Below are 9359 nucleotides of genomic sequence, written 5' to 3'. Positions count from 1 at the left end.
ATGTGGAGGTTCAACTTTCCACCAACATCAGGGAATAGGGAAAGAGAATGTCTAATACTCTGCCTCTCACCACCTCATTCCACCTCACTGAAGCTGGATGTAACTAGAGGGTCAAGTCCTTATTTGGCTATGCTGCCAGACTTATGTAGAGATGACAATACTAACTAGTTCTGCTTCATGACAGCTAGTTCAATTCCTTGCTGCCAGGTGTGTATGGAGGTTCAGCTTGCTAGTAGGCTCCACTAAAACCCGTCTGGTGTGGGAATCAAAGCACCTTCTCCTCCTGTTGAGCAAGTCTGTTAGATCAACTTCCCTCTAGACCCCACCAACACCAATGAGCTAGAAATCAGAGCTCTTATCCCTTCTCTTGTAGGGTGGTGTGTGGTTTCTGTGGAACTGCATATGAGGGAGAAATGTCCAGTTTTAACATTGGTCTTTGGCCGTAATAAGGTGGAAATTGCCCAAAAAGTTTTCTGTTGTTAGGCCACACTTTTATTGGTCCCTTTGCTAGTGGAAACTGACTTTCTTAAGTTTTGGGGTTTTTTGTTTGTTTCTTTTTGTTTTTTATTTGTTTTGGGGTCTGTGTCTGTAGGCAATTCTGGATTGGAGACTTCTGCAACATTTTGTCCAGGATGCAATTAAAAAAAATCCAGGGAACACATGATCCTGTCATCCATCAAGCCCCAAGATCCTTAAGCAGTCCTTTTCACCTGTCATAATCTTCCTATACCTGTTTGTTATATTATGTCCAGGGATTCTTAATTATAAAAGGGTGGACCTGAGAGGAATAGGTCTACTCCCTCTTGGCCTGAACTGGTATGCCTATCTTCATCTATTTTTCATATTTATTTTATTCATTTTTCATTAACAACTGGTTTTGTCCCAATTTGCATGCCTGATCTTAAGAATAAATGAAATAATTCAACCATTCAGAAAAAATACTGAAGACAATGTAAGGAACATTGAGCTTCATCAAACCTTAACGTTTTGCTACACTTGCTTCTCATTATTTCTAAAGAAATAAAACATAGAAATAATTAAAGCCCCTTCTCTGATCCCACTCCTCTGCTTTCCCCCATATGTGTTGTATACTATTGCAAAATAAGGCATTTATACCCAATAAATTATGCTGTATTTGAAGATTTCAAACTTCAAATAAATTGCATCATGCAATACATTTCTAGTCTAACCTTTTCCCTTAAGCATTATGTTTTTAAGATTAGTCATGACCCACTATAAATATATAAGAATTTCCATTTCTCTCAATTGTTACACTGTATATATGCTTTTACTTTGGCCAATCTGATGATTATGAATGTTTTTTTAAATGTTCATTTCCCCTATTACTGATGGAATTGAGCATTTTTCAAATGCATATGGGTTATTCAGATTTACATTTCTATGAATTGTCCAATTGTAATTTTGTATTTCATCAATACATTTTCTGATATTGAACAGTCTTTGCATTTCTGATGTAAGGTCATAACGCATTATGCTTTTAGAGACTGCTGAATTCAATTTACTAGTTGTTTAAAATGCTTCAATCCATGTTCACAAATTAAGTTCATATATTTTTTATTTTCTTGAAATGTCACAGTTTGATTTTAGTATTTATATTATTCATGCCTCATGCTATTGCTTAAACATTGCTTTTCTACATTTATTCCATTCTGTTTCCAGTAGCCATTATTAATATGCCTTTTAACTGCTCTTTTCATTTTCTATTATTTTTTGCATGTGTGTTATTTCCTCAATATTATTTTCTAATTTATTCATTCTTCAACTGTGATTAGTCTTATGATTATCTCACTATTTTCTTATTTAATTGGAGATGTATTTCTTCATATGGAAGCATCTTAAATATGGTTGCATTTTTTAAGAAAAAACATCCACTAAAATTAATTTAATCTGGAGTAAACTCATGTTTGCTGATTTTGTTGGCTTTCTTTTATTTTGGAATATTTATTTATTTATTTAGGAATTTATATAGATATTTTGATATGCCGGTTCATTTTGAATAGTAAGGTTTCATTGTGTACTTGGTAACTCTCCCACTCTCCCTTTCTCTTCTCTTTCTCCTTTTCACTTTCTCTGTCTGTCCCCTGGCTTCTCTTCCTCTATGTTAAACCTACCTCTAGCTAATAACTTTATAGTTGCCTACACTCAGTCCCCAGTGTTCTCTGCCTATAACCAATCCCCATTAAGGTATTTCAAAACTCCTTCCTTATTATTTCATTAGAGAAATCATAGGTCATTTCACTGAGCCCGAGGGTGGCTACTGAGCTGTAATTTCAAGCTTTATGTGAAAAAAATGACTTCATTTCAATATTTTTCATTATTTCAGACATCTTTGAAACCTACTTCAACCCTAGCTGGAAGCAAAGAGCTCAGCTCTGCGTCTGATTTGAAAGGGAACACTTTCAGTGCCCACAACCTACAGGTGATGGAAAGGTGATGAGCTCCTTTCCCCTGGATATGACTTCAGCACTTTTCACTATTTTAGTCTCTTTTGCATTTCTGATCTCTAGATATGTTTATCCTGTTTTTGATTGTCTCTTGTATTCTATCCAAGGATGCTCTGAATTTGTATCAGAAGGCATCAAAGCATGAACATACTGTGCCATCCTCCCAGACTTCCATTAACACTCTGTGCTTGTTCTTTGAACTTAATTTAATGGCACAGGACATTTAAAATAAAACAAGGGCAGGCCAAATCGAAGACATACTTTTCCGACTTGGGCTCTACTGTGCTTTTAATTACATAATCACAATGTTCGTCATTTAAGGTTTCTTACAAATAATTCAAAAATTATTTTAACTGTATTTTTGTGCATCACATACACATATATAAATTCTAAAAATCCTGCTTCTATGTAGGGTATGTGCAAATAAGAATCCTAAGTTTTTGCCAAAATAATTTGTTGTTCTTTCTTTTAAGGTCATCATTTAAAAGTTTTCAATATTTTCCTCGGAGAACTGTGCCTTTTAATCACAGCTCCATGAGAGATACTTTCAAGTTCAATCTGATTTGTCTTTTGAAAGTTCAAAAACTAATGCTAGCTACCAAATATGCTGAATCTTTAAATTAATTTTCCCTCATTTTCTGCAGTAAGTCATGCTAATTTTAGAGTTTATGATTTAAACAAATTGCAACTATTTTTCTTATGTTATATAAATAAGAAGAGGATTCTAAAATGTAGGTATTTGAATCTATCAGAAAAAAATACTGGGTGATGGAAAAGGCCATAGATTTTACATATGAATTTTATGCCAAGATGACAATCAGTGGTAGACATATGTAAAGTGCAAAGTATGCATCTGGATTTGCTGAGAAGGATGAGGTCTTAGGTAGATCAAAAGCATCTGGCTCCACTGTTGACCCTGGAGCCTGGGTCAACAATGATTGCAATCATTTAAGGGTGAGATCTTATGGGAGTCCACAGATAAGCCCCTCTTCTTGAAAGGTATGATTACAATCAGAAAATATAGAGTCATGTCAGTCCCATGTGTCTGCTGCTAGGAGGACTTCTCCCAGGCCTTCCTTTTGAGTTGGGTCAACTATGCAGCTCTCAGATGAAGATGGACCGCTTCCATGGCATGGAAGCTGTGGATATATTTAGCAAGCGACTATGATAGAAACAAGGGAGTCAGAAGCCAGGCTGGGGTATGGTACAGAATGAAATTTTTATAAGTGCCCTATAATCCAAAAAGTCAAGCAAACCCTTAATCCTTTCTTATAAGGAGACACTTTGCATGGTTTAAGACAGGCTGATGACAACATTATTATTTATATTCGAAAGGAAGAGTAAGTTTGACATAGGAAATCAAATAACCAGTCTGAGAGATTACATTTTAAAAATAGGAAAGGCTCCTGGTTAAAGTGATTATTTAATTTAATAATATCTGAGAAAGATAGCTTAAGTAGTCCATATAATGATTATTTTTAAAAGGCAATGAAACTATTCAAGTACAGTTTTATTCTTTGCCCAAATCAAAATGCAATTTCTATAAGCTATGCACTATTTCTCATAAAAGTAGTTCTATTATGCAATGATTAACCTGTTTTTACTGCATCATTGTAGAAGGGGAAAAAGAATACATTATTGTCCTTACACGGATAATAGATATCCTAGCACTCACATAATTCACAAACACATACACATTTTAACCTACTCCATACACAACTCACTTCAAGGTGAATACATATTGCCTTATACACCGTAGGCATTCAACAATTCTGACTGATTGAATGAATTAAATCACATTTCTGAAGGAGTACAGGAAAAGGAAGTTTGAAAATAGAGTCATCAAATGGGCGTTTCATTCAGCTCTGGCAGGAACTGCTTCCCTAGTCCAGCATCACAGATGTCTGCCTGCCAGCCGCGCTTCTCAAACCCGAGTCCCGGGAAAAGGCTGATTTTCAGTTTTCAGTATTTGTTGTTACTGTGCCTTCCCCCAGAGGGATGCAAAACTTTTCATGCGTTGAATATTTTGTTCTGCGTAATGTGTGAAAAAAGAAGTCTATTCCTCGCAAGAACTGTGTTGCTGGGTGGATGAAAGTACGGAAAGATGGATTGTTCCGCTCGAGGTCACGAGGGAGTGCAGCTGAGAGTGGTCAACAGGGACCAACGTTCCCCACCCTTAATCGTTTGCTCCAATCACGGGCACAAAGCCCTTGGAAGAGTTTGTGTCCTCACGCCCTGAGCTGGGTTCACACTGTGGGGAGGAGGGGCCCTTTCATTAAGAGGAGGGCGAGGTTGAAAACAAAGCTTACATTCCTGTCTTATGGGAATGTTCCGCCAGGCTAATACCAGTAATTTCCGGTGCTGAACTGTAATATTATCTGATGGATTTCTTCACATAATGCTTGTTCCCTTCCCTTCAGTGCTGTTCCACTATCCTGTTTCTGTAGCTCTTATCACTTTGCAATTCTTCGTTACCAATATTATTCAAACAGGAATTGTATCTGTCTAGATCTCTCTGGAGACTTCCAGGACAAGTAATCTATAAATCTTTAATATTTGAGTAGTTTACAAGCAGCAACTGAACTCTCTTCTCGGTCATTGAGTTCCAAATTTTTTTGGCGGGGGCAGGGGTGGGTGCATGGTCCCGGAATGGAGCCTCGGACTCCTGCATGGAAGGCAAGCGTTCTACCACTGAACTAGAGTTCTAATTTTGACATAATGTTTTGGAAATAATAATAATAATAATAATCCATCAGATGTTTAACATATATGTAAGAGTACTGAATGTGTTAGTAAAAAAATTATACAACTAAAACCCATTATGCTCATATTATGTTGAGGATATTGACTAATGGTTTTCAAAATGTAACACTGGCATCAAAACGATGTTTGATGAATTCACTTATTTTAATCCTATTATTTATTTAAAAGTGCAAATTAGGGCATATAGCACTTGTTTTTTAAATACTATGATGGGGGTTTCATGGTCCTTAGAATAAAATGCAAACTCAATCCTGGCCGTAGAACTTTTACGGTTTCTGATCTCGTTTTCCAAATTCATCTCATATAACTTTCTTAACTCTTTCTTGCTCCTTCATGATACAGCCATAAGGGCCATTTACATTCCTGGATGTCATACGGTTTTCTGCCAGGACATTTGCATCAGTGTGTTTGCATTTGCTGGTTCCAATGCCTGCCCCTAGATGGTTGGAAATGCTCCCAAATCAAATGCAATTTATGAGCTGGGTGTTCCTGACAGTGCTGCTGCCCACCCATTCCCACGTATTCGCTCACATTTCATTGTTTAATTTTACTCTAAGATTTTACCACTGTCTGAAATCATCTCTTTCTTTCCTTCATTTAATTGACTTACCCATTTATAGATGGGTCTCTTCACTAGAAATGCAAGGGCCAGTTGAGCAGGGAACATTTTTGTCTTATTCACCACTGCACTCCCATAATCTAGAAAAATGAATGACTTAAAGTGGTACATGTTCAGTAATTAAATGAGTCATGCTGAGGGCTTGATGAAAAGAGAAAATGCAAAATATCTTGGCTTTAGAGGTAAGGACTACACTGATTTTTTTCCTTTGAATAAGTTAATTAAGCTATCAATTGAAAATTAAATATTCAAGTACTCATTACCTCCATTTCACACTCCCGGAAAAAAGGTTAGAAAACTAGAAAGACAAGTTAGAAAAATAAATAAAGATCTCCTCCCTTGAAATTGGTAACGAAGCAAATATCCCAGATATCCGTTTTTGCTCTCTCTTTCTAACTACATACTCCTACATCTTATTACAACAGTCACTTACAAAGCATAAAAAACCTGGAAAAGAATTCATGTGAATGAGTGAGAGGTAAACATCTATGGAACAGAAGTAAAAATGCTGAATTTTGATTTATCATATTTTAAGGAATTTTGGGGATCTGAACCTGAGTTAAGTCTAGAGAGTAAAATCTATAATACAAATGGCCTGAGAGAAATTGATCAGGTTCAGTGAAATTGTTAACTAAGAAAACTTTTTATCAAGTAATACTTTTTAATTGAATGGCTTTTTGGGGGGAAGGGGTATGCACAGTCCGGGAATCGAACCCGAGTCTCCCACATTTTTAATTATCCACTGCCAGATATATTTGTAAGTCCTCAACACCAAACACTCATCATCTCTGCTCTTCCCTGCCTGGCGGGCACTAGACCTCCTTTCCCAGGCTCCTTTGCCAGCAGTTTAGCTTGCATCGATGAGAGCAACTATTAAGAAGCTTGAAAAGTGCAAGAGGAAAAGAAGCCATTATATTCCTCCGGCAGTGGTGGCTGGATGCGGGATCGATGACACTTATTAGGACTGCAGTAGACTCCGTGTGACCTGCAAATCCTACATTCGCTGATTCAGAAACTCCAACCATCAGCAGAAAGTTTTTTGTCTTCATTTCTTGTCTTTCTGAAAGTCAGTGGCAGTTGTGCTTGACCTAATTTTCGTAGTGGAAAAGCTTGTGGGAGAGAAAATGGGCTTGACCTGGAAAGGCTGACAAAACCACATGACCACCATGTAGGCTTGACCCAGAGTTTAAGGGAGGGAAGGAAGGTTGGGTGAAAGCACCCTAGACTAAGGAAGATGAAACACGGCACTGGGGAGTGCTCGCACCTAAGTCTGGCATTATGAGGAATCTCATGATTCCTACAAGTGGGGCTGCTTTAGTATTCCTTCTGGGATCAGTTATTGCCCGGGCACAGCCCCGGGCAAGAACTCACCTCCGCCAGTGGGATGGATTTCTGAGGTAGCAGCTGGGGCCCCTGGTCAATTATGGTCCTGTAGCTGGAAATGTGCCAGGTAAATTCTGACCATGACTAGAGATAAGAAGAAATTCTGACCACAAAGAGATAAGAAGAAATGCACTTTTAAAGTATGTGTATAAACTTTGGCAGGTTATCCATCTACCTATGGTTTCTTCATTTGCCAAAAGGGAGATAAAAACACCTACCCCCTATCTCACAGTGTTCTTGTGAGGAGACTATGAAGAACAACCTATGCCAAAATATTAAAAATGGAAAACTTGCTATAAAATATAAGGGAAGATAAAGGAAAGAATTTATATGAGCAGAAACCAAGTTTGATATTACATGCTGTGATAAACTAAGTTTCTATGGAAAAAAAGTGGCAGATTGCAGCTGATAAGTACTCCAGGAAGTGGTCAGTTGTACCAATACTAAAGGATGTCACCAGGGTTGGAAACAAATAAACATGAACTCAATAATACTGATACTAAGTCTCCCTTAGCTGGCTCAGCATCTCAAACCAAGAAAGAAAACTGAAATAAAATGTCAGTTCTTCTCAGAAGATTTGTACGTTTAAAAGCCATCGATCTCTCTCTAACAGATTTAATAACTGGTCCAATTAAGTAATAGTGCATTCTGTTGTTAAAACATATTGTCCTTTACTAACAACGAAATGCCTACCTGAGGTATTTCTCTAAGACTATAATCCAGAACTCTCTGATGCTTACCTTTTTAAGGTCAGATGAAAGAAATTGTGCTGATAAAAATTTTCTCTAAAAATCGATAGTCCATTCTTCAACCTATCATTGCATTAAAATAAATGATTGGAGAGCCGCATTCTGGAGCTCATGACAATGGCTCATCACAGAACTCCCTCGTTTTATTGACTTGTGCTCTGCCCCGATGTTATTGACCTCGACTGGTGAGTATTATAAGAAACAGTCAAATAAATCTAGACATTGGATTTATTGTAAAGAATGAAGATATTTGTCACTGCAGGAAGTTATACCCCCTCTATGAGAAATCTTGGGGAAATTTTCTCTGCAATCTGAGTGCAAGTTATCCTCACTTTACCTCAGTATATGAGATTGTAACAACTACTGTACAAAATGGAAATGTGCAATCGTAATAATCAATGGGGAAAATTTTGATTGTTCTGTGACCTTGAAAATTTTTTGTCAAAGCATTAAAATTCTCTTCCTGTGAATTATAAATGTATAGAAATAGAAAGCATAGTAAAACTAACATTCATTTAAGTCAATATCAATTAGAACATTAGAAACATTGAGCAATAAGGTGTTTCATGTCTTTGTAAAAACCCCATCAAGATTATTTTGACCAGTACTTGCCGTCTTATCCTATAATTTATGATATTGAACAAGCGTCTTTTCTATTCTGGGGTGAACTGTCATACTTCCTTCTCGGTTTGCATCGGCTGCCAACATTTTCTCTTTTGTGCTTTCAATGACGTTAAAATCTCTGAGAGTTCCATTAATGTGAAGTTTTTGACAGTGTCACTTCCTCTTCAGCTTTTTGTTTCAAATGCTTTTCTCATTTATGTCAATAATTTCACCTTCATTAAGTTCTTCTGGCTGTATATCTAGGATTCCTGAATTAAGGCAGAGTAAATATTTCCACACTCCACTATTTCTTCTATGACTCCATATGCATTCAATTGAAATTCTGATTCCTCCATTCTTTTTGTCCACTTGTTTATTTGCTGCACTTTTATCTTCAATTTGTCTTTAGATGATTCATTTGAATAAAGTGTCACATGGGCTCTGAATGGGAGAAAAGAAGAAAACACAATGAAATGCTTTGGTCTGCTACTTGACTGACTAATGGACATGCAGTGACCAATCACTCACAGACTTTCAATGCAGTACCCTGATTGGTCACCAATCATGAAGTGCACCTGTTACTTACAGGGTGATCTGTGGAATGAAGAGCTAGCAGTGAAATATATACTTCATGTCATAACAAATAGTTAATATACCATGGTAAGTAAAATTTCAATCAAGTTTTTGGAGGGCTGATATTTTTCAATTAAATCATGAAAAATGAAATCCATGCATATCAGAGCCATGCAAAGTGAGAACTGTCTGTACTCATTAAAG

At 36.9% G+C, this 9359-nt stretch overlaps 1 protein-coding gene across 1 annotated transcript in view; it reads right to left on the bottom strand.

Moving 5' to 3' along the window:
* Positions 1-5227: 5227 nt before the first annotated feature.
* The window catches only part of CCDC85A (coiled-coil domain containing 85A), a 627527-nt gene continuing 623395 nt past the window's right edge, over positions 5228-9359 (bottom strand). Inside the window, exon 5 of the mRNA XM_077134275.1 lies at positions 5228-9023. The gene's annotated coding sequence lies outside the window, so the exon portion shown is untranslated. The remainder of the gene's footprint in view (positions 9024-9359) is intronic.

Source organism: Tamandua tetradactyla, chromosome 17 (genome assembly GCF_023851605.1).
Source record: "Tamandua tetradactyla isolate mTamTet1 chromosome 17, mTamTet1.pri, whole genome shotgun sequence".
Lineage (NCBI taxonomy): Eukaryota > Metazoa > Chordata > Mammalia > Pilosa > Myrmecophagidae > Tamandua > Tamandua tetradactyla.
Note: the sequence above shows the minus strand (reverse complement) of the source record. Positions and strands in the feature narration are given on the sequence as shown.